Source organism: Sebastes fasciatus, chromosome 14 (assembly GCF_043250625.1).
Source record: "Sebastes fasciatus isolate fSebFas1 chromosome 14, fSebFas1.pri, whole genome shotgun sequence".
In the NCBI taxonomy this organism is placed as follows: domain Eukaryota; kingdom Metazoa; phylum Chordata; class Actinopteri; order Perciformes; family Sebastidae; genus Sebastes; species Sebastes fasciatus.
The window spans coordinates 19,504,718-19,521,464 of NC_133808.1; the positions used below are offsets into that span (position 1 = coordinate 19,504,718).

Here is a 16,747-nt window from a genome sequence, read left to right on the forward strand (position 1 = left end):
CGATGGTAACTGTTGCCATGGGGCCCTATTACTTCCACAAAGAGAAATGCAATCCTCTCATTTCCTCTCATAGATCTGGGATTCAAGGAGCTTACATTAATGATGATTATTTTTAACTATGGAGGGCAAACACTGCAGGGTGGAGGAGGTCAGAAATATCAGAGAGGCTTTAAATCAGCGCACAAGAGACAGAGGTTCTGAATGAAAGATTGCAGAGTAGATACAAATAATGCAATTCTGGGAAATTTCTAGGAAACAGTTGGACTAAACCAATCACACACACACACACACACACAAACAACCGGGGCTTTACCATGTTCTCAGTGAAGCAGTAACAGTATAGCAGGGATTAAAAGTCTTGCTGTGTATTAGGACCGCAGAGAGCAAAACATCTGGCATGCACAGCCCATTCTCACTGCTTAACCAGCAGGAACAGCCATAGCTACCAGCCAGCCAGCCGCAGAGCAAACATACAACATCACCAGAAGTAAAGTCCATGTCATCTTACCCTGCCTATTAGTGTACGCATTGATATGTATTGTGATTAAGACGTTTTTCTGATAAGTTAATTGAGCAACTGTTTGTATAGATATCATATCCAGACAGGAGTATCTGTGTTTGGCTACTCCAGCAAATTAAAAACCAGAAAAATCAAGATATCATCAGAAGAAATTATCACACTGATGAAAAATTATATAAAAATTAGAGCTACAATGATTAATCGATAAGTCGCAAACTATTTTGATAGTTTGAGTAATTTTTTAAGAAAAAAAGTCAAAAGTCTCTGATTCCAGCTTCTTAAATGTGAATATTTTCTGGTTTCTTTACTCCTCTATAACAGTAAACTGAATATCTTTGAGTTGCAGACAAAATTAGATATTTGAGGACGTCATCTTGGGCTTTGGGAAACACTGATAACACACATCAAAAACCCACAAAGGTTACAGTGATCCGCGGCTATACGAGAGCTGGCTTTCATTTTGAAATTAGATGTAATTCTCTCATTGCATTTCCTCCATCCTTCATTTTTGCAACACATATTTGAATTAATTTAACTTTAATCAAAACTTTTAAATAACTTTGGAGAGCGACGAGCATGGCAGCTGAAACCGGAGCGTATTCATTTTCCACTTTGATTACAGATTCCTCGGACAGAAAATATCTTTAAGTACAATATGTCTGTTGAAAAATTACATCGTCACTACCTCAAGAAAAACTACAAAATAAAAGCAAAGCTCATTATCAAAATAACAAATCTGTTTCACCATTTTCTGATATTTTATAGACCAAACAACTAATCAATTTAATCGAGAAATGAATCAACAGATTAATCAACAAAGAAAATAATAGTTAGTAGCAGCCTTATAAAATCCAATATTTCCATTAATTAGAGATGCTCTTTGATTTGCAACTTTGTCAGCAATGGCCAAATACACCCAGAAATATTAAAGGGAGCAGCTTCAAAATCTCCAATGAATTTAAATCATCAAACAGCCCCAAGCTCGATGTCAAGAGAAACCTGAGAACACATATTTCTCAAACAAATGAGCTCAGCGCAAATATATGTACAGCTGTAAGAATATTTAACAGCTTAAAGAATAAACCAGGATAAAGAAGGATAATACGGTGCAACATATTCATCTCAACTCAGGACCACCTACTACCTTTTTCTGAGCTATTAATAACATGTCACAGTCTTCATAAGCAAATTAAACTGCCTTAGGTTTCATCTCGTGACCTACAGGTGTGGAACTTTTTGGATACTGTTTTTTTTCGGCTATTCCTGCTAATGCTTGAATATCCTGTGCTTCACAATGAAGAATGGAAAATGCTTTTTTATTATATCATAGATGTAGTTAAGAAAACCACATCTGTCAATCTACAATCTTCTTTTTCTTTATAATCTCATTAATACTTGACGCTTTGGTAATAAAGCATATTGAATTGAATTGTAGCATTTTGCATGATTTTAACATCTAATTATTCTGATGGTAAATGTTTTTGTTTGTAGAAAAAATGTGACAATCCTGAAAAAAAAACTGGCAGCTGGTCTAAAGTATGTGTTTCTTTCTTTCTCTTCATCTCAGTGTCCCTGGGTCAGCTGAGATGCAATGTTGTCTGCCAGAGTGTCTTTTTCAACACTACCACTGGGAGTTGCCAAAGTCAGAAATGTTAAAACCCTACACACATGGGGGCTTTAATTTGTTGCAACTGTAGCATACACTGTGTTTTCAGACAAACAGATGGCCATTTATCCACAGTCTGACTGTGCTTGTTTACCAAATCTTGGCAAAAAAGCAGCACAAAGCAGTGAATCAATTGCTTTGTATAATGTCACTTGATTTCTTCCCTCCCTTTAAACCCTGGAGGACATGCCCTTAGAAATCCAATCAAGTTTGAGGCGGCAGTCGAAAACAGAGAGTGAGGGACACAGAGAGAGGGAGATAGATAGCGAGAGGCCGTACAGTGTGTACAGTCGGGAACAGGAGATCAAAGTCCAGGAGGGAGGAGACGCAGAGGCCGAGCAGTGAGCTGGCTCTGTGTTACGTGGAGGTTTCCAGAAGGGGACAGGCTTGAAGTCCAATTCAAACACACTTCGTTGATGTTGCCCTCTGTGGAGAACAATGGCATGAACGCACAGCTCTTTCTCTTGGCGCAAGTCAAAGAACAATAAAGCTTTAGATAACTTGATTGATTTTGAAATCAGTTTTTTAATGCCAGAATCGATATATTTGCTTCATTTGAGTCTATGTGGAGGTAGAAGAAAGTTATCGCTTTTATTGTTGTAGTCTGAGTAATGTAACATCCTATCCGATACCTATCCGTCACCAAAATAAAATGCAGCCGGCCGTAGTTAGCTGAAACGACAAAGCAGAAAACGGCGAAGGTTCCACTTGGATATGACCTGCAATCTCACATTTTAAATCCAACGTGGTAAACACTACACATCCAGTAAAGTATGGAAACACTTTGGGTTTCACACATTGCCAGGATAATCAGAGCTAGACATCATGGCTAAAGCTGCATGCTAACTCTGTCATGGACAGGAAACGTTATCGTATTGCGGTAACGTGCGGTCAAGCCAGCCGTCACTCTCATCTCCGTGGTCAAATCGGCCGACGCTACAACTGTAGAGCACCCAAATACTGACATTTATGTTAAATGCATTCAAACGGCCCCGATGGAGCTGAGCATGGATGTATAAAGAGAACGGAGCTGACAGGAGAGCTAGCGACGGACTTGGCAAAGTTAGCGGAAGTATACACGTGTGACTATGTCCGGTGTTCAAAATAAGGTGTTAACAAAGGGAACTGTACAGTATATACAAAATACAGATATGGAAATAAGATTGATTGGATTACATTCACCAGAAGTATAAAACATTACGTGCCCCTTACAATTAAAAGAAAATACCACTAATTTGTGAGGGAAATATATTAATAAACTAGAAGTGCACTCGGAGAGCACAGACCTCCGCCAAGACAGGTTTCATGTACTTTTACTTTAGGATATTTGACAATACAATGAAGAACAGAAAATATGGGGAAAGACAAAGGGGATTATAAATTCCTGACAGGACTAAAAGTGGAGATGCTCACAGTTACAGGATATGCGTCCAAGTCCGTTGGTCCATCGAGATGCTTGTGCGAATGCATGTACTGTATCTGTGTGTATCTACTGGGGGGTAACCCGAGCGCTGTGAGAGTGTGGTGGCTGCCAGCAGCTCATCTATAATGCAGGCCTGTCTCTAAGCAGGTTGCTGAGAGTGCAGGGGAAGGAGAGAATGCTCTCTCAGGTATCCAATAAATCCGTCCCTTCCACAGCAGAGACAATCGAGCTGTGCGAGTAGAGGCCCGTGCTGTAATTCCACCCCACGGACAATTCTCGGAGCTGGGCTTCTGACGTGGGCCGCAGTGGGTGGATGTGGTCGGCCGGACAGAAACACGCACGTTAAGGAATAAACCTGTACAGTAACCAAGCTAAAACTGCGCAATTATCTTGCCAAAATAATGTCTACAGAGCAGACAGAAAACCTCCATTCAGCCTCTTTGTACTCTCTCTGCCCAATCTCTTTCCTGAATCAGGACTGAGTCTATGCATCTATATCCGACGCCGAGAATAGGAAACGGACCTCTCGCTCTCTCCCATTAATCTCTAATGGAAGATCTCTATGTCCATAGAAATCCCATGAATAATGTCTGCGCCTCATCAAGAAAGGGCCCAGGGTTTCATTTACACTGTCATTTATTTACAGGACGAAAAGGACACACTGACTGTCCCTCTGGTGTTAAAATTTGTATTTCGTTGCATGAAGTGCATATTGCTTCAGAGAAGGAAACAATGCAGATGCTCAGCAGAGTGGATAAAAAGAATAAAGAGGGAGAGAGAGAGAGAGCTGAAGAGAGAGAGAGAGAAATTATCAGGGGCTGATCCTTTAATCCCTCTACAGGGCTCTAGAGACAAGCTTGTACAAACACAGACCCTATTCATCCCTCCCCCTCCATATATCCTCTAAACACTTCCTTTCATTTCTTGCCTCTATAAAGGCGACCTAATGTCAGTGGCCAATAGCACAATGCATCCTGGTTAAGCACATCTTCAGCATATGAACACACTTATAGATGTGGAGCAGAAATACCTCTCTAATATTGTTACTGTACCACACTTTATACGAGTGTATGTGTGTGTTAGTGTGTGTGTGCATGGCAGCTGGTGGTGCAGGGGGATCAGATTCGGAGACCACACATGCTCACACACACACACAAACACACACATATGCCCGGGGCGTGTCCGGCCGGATCCAATAATCCCACTACTCCCAGCAATCCTCTGGGGAAGGGTGTTTTTTTGTGGCGCTCAGCAAACGCCAACGTGGTTGTTTAGATTCGACATACTGTATTTTCACAAAAGCAGCTGGACCCTTCCATAATATATTAATGCAGCAACGACAGACCTTTAACATGCACAGAGGTGCTCATTGCATTCATGCTCACACTCACACAGCAGCAGCAGTAGCATCATCTGTGTCTCCATCACTCTGCTCCTCATTAAGGGAAGCCCTGCTGGGACCCATAGGGGGAACCTCCCTTTAGGTGACAGCTGTGCCACCAACAAAGAACCAATTTAGCTGCTATCGCACCTCATCATTCACACGTTACCATGTCAACACAGCATCCATCCTGACCTTCTGCTACCAGTCACACTCGCTCTCATCCAACACTCAGGTTTGGAGAGGCCAAAAAAGCCCGGAGGTCACTTTTGAATCCACTAAAAGCCTGTCACACAGAGAGCAGAATAGTGTTGCTTTTTAAGAACAACGACATAGTTGTCTTCACTATTTTTAAAGTGAGGATGGGTAAAAATAGTATCTTGCATTCATCAGAATTAGGGCTGTAAGATTTTGAAAAAATATCTAATTGAGATTATTTTGACTGATACTGCAATTGTGATATGACCTAATAATTTTTACATTACTATTCTCATTTTCATTGAAAAAACATATTAAAATAACTATGGTGTGACTTTTGCAGGGATCTGTACCAAACAAAGATGTTTTCCTAATTCTGTAGGATATGAAGTGCCGCCAGGACATCTCTGCAGCACAATATTTAATTCAAAATGGTATTTTGACACACATTTCACCTTTAACAAATATTACAATTTCCTCCTCATCATGCGATTTGAAAATTGGAGTAGGACATAATGCGATTTCGATAAGTTTTTGATTAATTGGGCAGCCCTAATCAGAACATATTGACATTTTTTGCTGGACTGCAGAGGGCCAGCCCTACAAACTAGGCGATCTAGTTCTAAAATGAAACAACATTCAGCCTTGACATGGCCTATTTCTCGCTTAAAATGTTTTCAGAAGTACATTTTGGTGGATTGTTTAGACGGAATAACAGAAAGTTTACGAGCAGGCCGCCATGTTGTTTCCCATTTGAAACAGCAAGCAGAAAACCAGGGCCCAATCAAGTGCATTCAACGAAAGGGAACGTCACCACTTGAACGGCCAGTTGAGTGGAGCAGCGCGTCCCCTAGTGTCCTCGCCGGACCTGGTGGACATGTACTGCTGGATTTAACATAATGGACATGACCACTGATTATTTGTGTAACAATTTAGCCACAAATTCGCAGACTGACCATACATGGTTTTTGAACAACAAAGAACACGTTACAGCTCTTCACCTCAAAAGAAGACGGATAAAAATCTCAGCCACATGAGCTACCAACACCCGCACAGCAGATATATAATAAATCTGACTTTCATAGGCTTAAAGAGACATATGACTGCAAACTGAGCCAGAGTCAAACCTTTTCACAGATACTGCCCAAGCAAAGATAAATACCAGCTCCAGACTGCTTCTATCCATCCTGACCTCCTCTCTTAAAACAAACATGGATAGAGAGAGCAGCACTCGTCTCCACTGAGCGCCTCAACTAACCAATAAAAGGAAAAGTTTAGAGCATAAAAACAACATAAACTGGACAAATACAAGAGTCTCTTACCATCAGTAGCTCTGGAGCCTCTATAGTCTGAACTACACGTGACCATCTCTTATTCTGGGTCACAGTTGAACAGCTGTACTCTGGTATCTGTACTTGTTTTCCTTGTCAATGCAGACTATGGACTTTCAGGCTCACACTTCATCATGTGACTAATCAATGTTACGAAACAGAAATCGGGAGACATGCTGCTCATTGATTTCTTTGCCATTAGAGGCAGACAGAATTATAACATATTTAGCAATATGAACATCAAGTGCAGGGACCTCGGAAACACGACTCTGCCAACAGTCCTGATTTGATTGTCGGGATGTGGGCCGATGTCTAAATCAGCTTTCCCTCGCTACCATGGCCGTGAGTCCTGCCAGAAGGGATTGGACAGCCTGCTGTAGGTGGGTGAAAGTAATAATCTGCTGGTGCGGGCACAGCAGTGGAGGGTAAAATAAACAAATTCTGGCACAGCGTTCAGGCATCTGCTGTCACATGGCTGACATTTCCCTATAATCCCTCTTTCTTTATATTCTGATTCCCTCTGGTGACTCACCTGAGTGGACTTAAATACCTGGTGGTGGCTAGAGGAAAAGCAGGCCGCAGAGGAATAATCCCTGCCTGCCTACCTGCTGGCCTGCTCGGGGTTTGACTGGTGTTGCTGGGCAAATGGGAACAAGGTCAAAGCCTCTCCTGTTAGAGGCCACAGGGAAAATGCCGCGTGGGATCACCTGGAATACGCCTGGTTTGTTGTGAAGGATGGATCAGGTCAGGGGGATGAATGAAACTACCAGAGAGAGTTCACTGATAGGAGGATGAAAGTGTCAAAACTAGGGCTGTCAATCGATTAAAGTATTTAATCTTGATTAATCACTAGTTTTTTATCTGATCAAAATGTACCTTAAATGGAGATTTGTCAAGTATTTAATACTCTTATGAAGATGAGAGTGGGTAAATATGCTTACTTTATGCAAATGTATGTATATATTTCTTATTTGAAATCAATTAACAACACAAAACAACGACAAATATTGTCCAGAAACCCTCACAGGTACTGCATTTAGCATAAAAAATATGCTCATATCATAACATGCTAAACTCAAGCCCAAGAGGCAACAACAGCTGTCAGTGTGTCAGTCTGCTGACTTGACTATGACTTGCCCTAAAACTGCATGTGATTATCATAAAGTGGGCATGTCTGTAAAGGGAGACTCGTGGGTACCCATAAAACCCATTTTCAGTCACATGTCTTGAGGTCAGAGGTCAAGGGACCCCTTTGAAAATGTCCATACCAGTTTTTCCTCACTAAAATTTAGCATACGTTTGGAGCGTTATTTCACCTCTTTCCTACTAGTATGACATGGTTGGTACCAATGGATTCTTTAGGTTTTCTAGTTCCATATGATGCCAGGATCTTTTGTGTTAACTCGTTATTATCACGTTAGCTTTGACAGCCCTAGTAAAAACAAAACAGCTACACCTCGGCCTCTCTTTTTCTGAAGTTCAAAACATCGATGTCTGACGGTGTAGGTTTCCTAGTTTGTTAGTGAGTTCAACAAACCGAACCCAGCTGACCAACACGTTCTAGAAGAATATGGGTTAACATGGCTGTGAATAATTAGCACTCCAAACACAAAACTTGTGCCTCAAATAGCCTCAGCCGGTACCAGCCAGAACTGGAGAAAATAAATAACTGAAGAAAAGAGTGCGCGCCATCGACACGTCACACACTCTCCCTCCAGCTTCATTCTCCCAGCCTCTCCTCTCAGTGAGGCTGCAGCCAGCGCTGCAACCGGGACACACAGCCTCCTAAAATGTGAAACTACTGTATCCCGCATATACTCACAAGAATTCAATATCTGCCTTTTCAGTCAAACAGACTCTTTGTTCCCAGCAATGCTTAACGATAAAGCTTTACAGAGCTCTATTTATGAATGCTAACCAGATCCGTCCGGATAGATGATGAATGCAAACAGACAGAAAGGGACGGTGGGGCCAAGGAGACAGTGAATGGCTTGGAGAGAAAAGTAGAGGAAGAAAAAGCAGATTAAGGAGACAGAAAAGGACATGAAGGGTTATGAATGAGGGAGATAGCGAGGACAATTTCATGGCTGGAAACAGAAAGAGAGTGAGAGCAGAAAAAAAATTAATGAGAGATTGGACACAAAGGAGAAAGAGAAACTGCTTTTTCTGCTTCTGCTGTGGCTGCTTGCGGCGTGATACTGTACCGACCACGCTCCAATGGGAAAGACTCCCAGAGCGACAACAAAGGACACAAGAGGAGCCGGCTCCATGTGAACTGGGCCTGTCTGCCCTGCACTGCACGGCCAGGAGACAGCAGCACACACACAAATAGAAAGACACTCAACACTGCACACCAGAGCAGCTGCTGCCACAACAATCCCCCTTGTGCTCTTTTAATAGGGACGGCCTGCCTGGCCCGCCAACAACAAGGGCCGGGGAGAGAGACGGACACACAAAAAGTGACACAACAGACAAACAACCATATTGCAGGAGACTGGCTGTGGCTGACACCATTTTTGATGGCCGCAATATGAAAATACACAGAGCAAAAAATAAAAATGGGGCATGTGAGTTTAACAAGAGGAAGTGGGTGTTGTACTACATGTCCTTTCATCTGCCTGAAGACAGACTCTACCACAGCAGAAAGCCAGGAAATCAATACACATTAGTGCTTCTATTAGCTCCTGGGTTCATACTATCCCTGCAACCTCATCTATATTTTAGTAATATATGTGGAAACCCAACTTAGACACTCTAGAAATAAAACCCACTCCTCATGGATATGAATATGCAGATATTATTTTAAACACTCTGTGGAGAATCTGGATGGATGGAGCTCCTCTCCTCCTCTCCTCCTCTCCTCCTCTTCCTCCTCCTCCCCTCTAAAGCCCGGCTGCCGGCTACTCATCCTGTGCAGTTACATAAACATGCTTAGTAGCAGAGGACAGAGGTGGGCATACATGGAGCGCTCCTGCTGCCAAGCCAAGCAAAATAAAGAGATGGATGCATATGCAAAGCGGGGGGGGAGAAGAGTCGAAGATGGTGAAGCAGGCAGAGGAAGATGGATTGAGATAGAGTTAAGACAAAATCTGGAAAAAAAAGTGAATGTGATTTGTGCACTTAAAATGCCCGTGGCGTGTGCGCAATACACGTGTGTCCCAGAAAAGTCTGCCCTCTCTGACCACCAGCGTTATAACGCCTCCGGCTGCTACCATCAGGAGGTGGAGGGCAGGGGAGGATCTATTGGTCTATACCTTTACCTACGTCTCAACCCGTCCTTCAGAGGGCACAGAGACGTACTGCATCAAAAAGCAGCAGCAGCATCACCGCTGATCCTAAATATAGCTCCTGCACGCACCGACGCACGACCGCTCAACACACTCCTGCAGCACTGCTACTGAACAAACACTGACACAGCTGATCCACGTACACAAAAAGCACACACTTGAATGTCTCCTTGCACACACACACATCAAAGAAAACAATATATAAGAAAAATGTACAAGCAGGAGTCCACATCATACCGCTTCCACTCAGACATACAGCAAAGACACAGCATCAGCACATTACTCACAGCAGACAGAGCTCAGATTCATGGTCCTCTCTCAGTTCTGAGGGCAGGGACGGGAAGAAAAAAAGCCGGGGGAGAAGATGCTGAAGTGACGGTCAAGATGGTGAAAAACAGCAAGAAAAGCAAGGAGAAAAGGGGACAGAGGCTGGAGAGTGACGGACATTCCTCTAACTCCCGCAGCACCTGGGATGTGAGTGGGTGGCTGGCAGCGTCACCGGGTCGCTGAAGACCTGCTCACGTCACACTTTTCATGAATGGAGCTGTCTGACGCAGAGAGGACGCGGCTCAAAGAGCAGAGGAGGAGGAGGAGGAGGAGGGGTGGAGCCTTCTGCACAGACTCAGAGAGGAGGAGTAAAGAGAGATGAAGAGGAGAGGAGAAGAAAAGGAGGAGGAGGAGGGGGGGATGTATTTCAAAGCAGCACCAGCTGGGAACAGCAGGTTAGGCTGCAGTGGCGTCTCTGTAAGTAGGACAGACTGTTTCTGCACAAGAGAAAATCCCTTTGTACAAAATCAGTAATCAGTTTTTCTCCATGCCAATTGTATCAACATCTCACATATGACTGCACACTGTACCCTGTATTCTAGCACGGACTATCCGTTTCTGTAGTCCAATTTCTTTAATGCATTAACGCAACGTGCGATTTTCAGGTTGCAGATGGACCGATGCCGAAGTCCAGGCCTCGTTGAGCATTTATGCTGAGGACGAAATCCAGCAGGACTTTGAAAAAGCATTTCGGGCATTTTGAAACCGCTTTGCTACTATCGCTCGTCTCTTTTCCAGCGTTGACTCAATGACCCCATTTGCAAAGAAGTAAATCACGATCAACAGCAGCACGACTTGAATCTCCTCCACGCTTACAGTTGTTGCAGTGTCGCACAAATAATGATGCCTGTTTCGTTGCTTTTTATGGCGCTTTTTGACATTAGTTGCAAACAAAAACGGCGTGTAAAACAGCTGTTGCTTTTTTCATACGGCTAATCTTCGTGGATCTTTAGACCAAGGTGGAAACGCAAACAACAATGGGCTGAAAGAACCTCTTAGTTCTTCCAAAAGTAGTTCCTGGGACTAAAAGTCCCTGGGGTGGAAATCTGGCTTTTATGTACTAATGATAGCATTTGAATTTGGCCAATTTGCCAAGTTTCTCATGATGCGGAGGAGCACTCAAATCTCAAAGCAAACCCCCTGACAGGAGTCCAAACTCAAGAAGAATAAAAAAGTTCAAGCTTCAGGGCTGAAGGGCTACGACAGTCAGAGAAAAATCAAAAGGTCAGATCCACAATGTCAGAAGATCCGCTCTTTTTTCTCCCCAAAAGGTCATTTAATGTCTTTCACAATATCTCACAATATGCTGAAGTGAAACCACTTCATTCAGCCATTCAGCTTCCTAGCACATTTGTGCATTAGTCTGCAGGTGTGTGCATGTACTGACCTGTCAGGGGGTTTCTGAGCATCTCACAGGTTTGCGGAGTGATCTGGTCCTCAGGTTCGGCTCCGTCTTGCTTCTCACCTGCACATACACACACACACAGAGAGGTTCATATGAGTGAGTGACATGTTAATGAAGTAAAGACCAGTGGGCAACACGTTGATTGTACTTAACTCCAGCCTTTCGTGTCACTTCTGGTTGCAAATAACCAAGATGGCAACAGCCAAAAACCAAGAAGGCGACGGCCAAAATGCCGAACTCGAGGCTTCAAAAGTGCACAAAGCAATGGGTGACGTTACGGTGACTACGTCCACTTTTTATATACAGTCTATGGTACAGACCGAGGACTGGTATTGATGAAGATGCATGAATCCATAACGCACAACTAGAGAGCTGACAAAGGTATCGCCATCTGCAACATTTTAATTAAGAAATTGACAGAACGGTTGAGTCATCAGATATTAAAAAAAGACTGGAGAGAAAAGGGGATGCAGCTCAGATGGAGGGAGGTAATGGTGATATATACGTGTTTGTGAGTGGTGATGGCAGAGATTGAGACTGACTGCGACCAGAGGGGGTATATTAAAAAGAGACTGATTGAGAGGGACGGCCTGCGGGTGAAAGGAAAAGCTCGGGGGAGCAGATGCTCCACCCCGTTCTCTCGTTACAGGCCCAAACCTCAGGGGAAGATGAAGAAGGGAAGGGAGTAGTAGGAAGGTAATGATGCATGGTGGGTGGGGGGTTGGGAGATTGGAGCAACATTGTTAAATCTCCATCCTCAGGCCACACCCCCGCAGGGCTGCCAGGGGGAGGAGATCTGGTATCCCGGGGCGAGGCTGAGGGGGAGACTTCCAAACGCGGCCTATAAATGGCGTGAAATGACAGTCAAATGAGTCACGGTGCAGATGGCCGAGGATGCTGCCTCTAATGGGACTGACGTTAAGGGAATGGTGAGTGTGTTTCGCTGATTGTTGGATCTGTGAAAACTACACCTTTGTGATGCAAAGTGCAAAATTAACACAATGTCAAGCATTCTTGTGGCCCCGAGGAGAACAAAAGAGGGTGTAAACCGGAATTACTATTCTCGGCATGTTGCTGGAGACACACTCCTGTAAACACCGCATACACAGAAACACAGCAGGGGAATTCCCAAAGACACTAGTTAAATATTGGCAAAGAGAGAGAGAGAGAGAGAGAGAGAGAGAGAGAGAGAGAAAGAGGTATTAGATATCCATAAGAGCATCTGAGCTGTTTGCATAGCGAGAACATCTAGCTCTGCTCTATGGTCGAAATTCCAAAGGTCAGCAGATCACAAGCCTGTGTGCTCACGTGGAAACAAGCAAAGCCACATTGTATTACGAAAACAAGCCAGAAACACCCCCGACTAAGTACTCTTTAATAGAAATTAAACATGTTTAAGACCAAAACAGCAAATTCAGTTGTGATAATACAGTACAAGGATTTTATAAGACATGGCCATAGGATGCTCTGTACTTCTGTAAAAACGTTGTGAAAGAATAAAGAAAACAGGATATCATGAAGATAAAAGAGACCCAGATGAGGAAACATGTGTCAAACTTCCCTCTTGTGATTTCTGGAGCTTTTATGTGCCCATATCTCTGCCAACAAATGGTTAACTGTCTCACCACAAAATCAGGTTTTGACATGTTTATGTTCCTCAAAGCCTCTCTGTCCTAATATTAGCAGTGATATGGCGATTTCAGTTTGTTGTCATGTTTTCATTTGCAGTATTGTTTAAAAATTAGCTTTTCCAGTGTTTTAAATATGTAGTTAACTGTTTAAAACGCTCCCCTAGTTCTAGCTTCGAACAAATATTGATTGTGTTTACTTTAAGCTCTTTAAGATCTTTAAAAAACTGAGTTTTTCCACAAAGAATCACACAAAAGCACCCCTTTAAATTTTGTGTTTACCAGAGATGTGCTCATAAGTTACTTGGAAATAAGTCATTTATCATGAAAAAAAACATAAAAAACAACTAAAGAAATCTTAGTTGACTAAGAGGGGGCAGCACTAGTGAGGACTATCTATTTATACATCCACCCATCCAATACTGCACAAATATATACAGTAGTAAGCCAACATAAAACAGCTCATTTTCAGTACCACATCAAAAACCCATAGAAGTTACAGTGATCTATGTCTATACGAGAGCTGGCTTTCATTTTGAAATTAGTTGTCATTCTCTCGTTGTTTTTCTTCCATCCTTCAACTTCGCAACACAGATTTGAATTAATTTAACTTTAATTAAAAGTTTCAAATAGCTTTGGAGAGCGACGAGCTGAAATCTGAGCGCATTCATTCTCCGGTTTGATTATGACTTCCTCAGGTAGAAAAAATACATTTCAGTACAGTATGTCTGTTGATAAATGACGTCATCACTACCACAAGAAAAACAACCAGAATAAAAGCAAAGTTCATTATGCTGAGATTACGAAACAATTATTTTGTGATGATGAGTAAACAAAACACTCATGTCCTCTCAGGCCCTCCTAACACACCTCCGCTGTACCGACCATCTGCTGCATTTACTTTATTTTTACATCATTATTCTCATTTTCATTGATAAAAACATATTAAAATGATTATGGTGAGATTTTTGCAGCAATCTGTACCAAACAAAGATGTTTTCTTAAGTCTGTAGAATATGATGTGTAGTCCAGGACATCTCTGCAGTGCAATATTTAATAGAAAAGGGTATTTTGACACACATTTCACTGTTACCAAATTTCCTCCTCATCCTGAGATTTGAAAATTGCAGTATATTATATATATCCATATTGCGATTTCGATAAAATTTGGACTAATTGTGCAGCCCTAACATCGACTACTTGTCCACGAAACATAACCTAGACATTTTGGATCCAAACAATTATGTTTTACATTTACTCATTCCAAGCCCCATCTGCATTATAATCACATATTGATGTCCTTACTCAGCTTTTAGAGGGTTTAAGAAGTCTTAGGTGGTCAAAAAATACTTCTTTAAACATTTCCGAACCAAAGAGATAAAAAGAGTCTGACCTCTCAATCAGCTTTTCTCCAGTGGTGGCCAAAGCCTCCAATTCTGTCTGTCATCAGCGGCACACAGACATGTTGCACAGCCAGTCAGGGGTCCATGTGCCCTCGCCTTCCAAGTGCAACAGAGCTGTAAACCACACTGGCTCAGCTCCGTTATACACACTCATTACTATTTCACCAGCAGCGGAACAACAGCACTGACAGCTCCTGTGTCCTCCGCATTAATAAGAGAAAAAGCATCACCGCAGCTTACCGTGGTTTACCTTTACAATCTGCCATCGCATGCAGCGGCCAGGTATAGACACGCTGGCCCACACACACACACATCTATGATTACAGTCACATAAATAAGACTTCCATGGAGGTCTGCTCAGTCTAATGCTGACATGTTCAGGTATGTGGCGTGTATCATACTGCGTCCCATGAAATTATGATAAATGCACTGGTGGAAGAAGTAATCAAATCTAGCAAATGTCACCACAAAATCCTCTCCAATGCAAGTGATTAAAAATGTCACGCAAGTAAGTAAAAAAAACAGCATCAAAGATTAAATTACACACAGTGGAAAAAAGCATTTTTCACTTTCACTGTCAGATGACATCCATGTCTAGATCAAGGATTATATGCTCTTCTTTTTTGGACGCATGCTAGGTTTTTTATGTGACTAGTTGTTTAATTTGTTTCTAAATCGACATTCTGTAAAAACCTTTGTGCTCCTTTGAATTGAAGATAAGACAATTTGCTAAAACTGTTACGTTTTCTTTAATCAGAAAACGTCTGATTTAATTTAAAACTTGCCAGTTTTACACTATTTTATGTGGTTTTTTTAAGGTCCTGAAAAAGTACTGAACCAGCAACCTCTAAAACAATCAATGTGATAAACTTGGAGATAGTGTTTGTGCAATTAAACTGTCAATAAAAGCCTCTCTGTGATTGGCTCAAGGTCTATTGTTGGCACAGCAATAGTCTGTCTGCACAGAGACACACCAGATACTTCAAGGAGAGAGCTCTCACTTTGCTAGAGAACTGAGTCAAACAGATTCATTTCTCAATCCTTGTTCACGTTCATGCAGTAGGGCAGTGAGCTGGTAATGAAGATAGGGCAGTATATACTGTAGCTAAGCTTTATTTACTTATTTATCTATTGTAGGGGGATAGTTACTCCAACAAGATGTCTCCTTTATCTGAAATTACTTAAATTTTTACTGTACAAAAATCCTTGGTGATGTGCTACTGTGTTGTTGTTTCAACACTTTCACCCAATGTCTTTTGGTACCAGCTGTAATCCTATAAAATCACACAGCCCAGAACCAGCTGCCGTTGGATAAATTGGAGTAATTGGAAGGAGGAAGAAGTCAGATGAGTCAGGGAAATACCTAAACTAATGAGAATAGATTGGTCCCGACGAGTATGTTGACTTCATGCACAACAAGGATAAACCTGTTTGGCTAAGACGGATGATAGAAACAGAGCGGCCCCGGCTCATTGGTTGGGTTTTACAAAAGCAGGCATGGACGAGTGAGTCCTGCACACAACAACCGCTGATTCTGAGAGACAGATAATGCTTGTGAGATTACCGTGCTGAACCCACCAACAACCCCACACAGCCTGACCAATCCACACTGACAGGAAATTACATAACAATGACTGTTCAACGCTCCCTCAGGATTCTGCCCGCCGCACCACAACAATCCATCTATCCTGGTTCCCTCTTCATCATGAGACTGCAGGAGCAGCAGACAGAAAGCCTGGCTGTGCCGTCCTCCCTCCCAACTCTATACGCACCTGGTAATCCCAAACGTGATTTATGGGATTGCGTGCAGCTATAATGCAGAACACAGCAGCCAGTCTTAGATAACATAAACATTTTATGAAGGCTCTCTCCAACCTTCTTGCTTCTAATTTTTTCACTAAATAGAAATACAGAAGTAGGAGGAAGTGAACACACGCTGGGATGTCATGTTACACTTCACCTCCTCCTTCCACTGCGACGGACGGAGGATATAAGAAGTAGTGTGTGTGGCTGCAGTGGGTGGCAGGCGCTGAGATTATAACGGTGTAGCTGGGGGTGTATGGTGCTGCTGCTCGCTGGGGTGAGAGGTTAGACAAATGTGTGAGGTGGTTACATGTACAGAGAGACAGGAGGAGGCGGCAGGGTAGGGACTGTGTATTGGCAAGAATCTGACGTATC

The 16,747-nt window shown here is 42.6% G+C and overlaps 1 protein-coding gene across 3 annotated transcripts in view; it reads right to left on the reverse strand.

Annotated features, from left to right (window-relative positions):
- map3k13 (mitogen-activated protein kinase kinase kinase 13) overlaps positions 1-16,747 on the reverse strand; it is a 35,186-nt gene that overhangs the window by 11,652 nt on the left and 6,787 nt on the right. Inside the window, exon 2 of one of the 3 annotated variants that reach the window (XR_012597168.1) lies at positions 11,521-11,598. The gene's annotated coding sequence lies outside the window, so the exon portion shown is untranslated. Of the gene's footprint in view, positions 1-6,510; positions 6,643-10,093; positions 10,357-11,520; positions 11,599-16,747 lie in introns of those variants that run through there. The other 2 variants (XM_074659528.1, XM_074659527.1) reach the window with 2 other exon arrangements.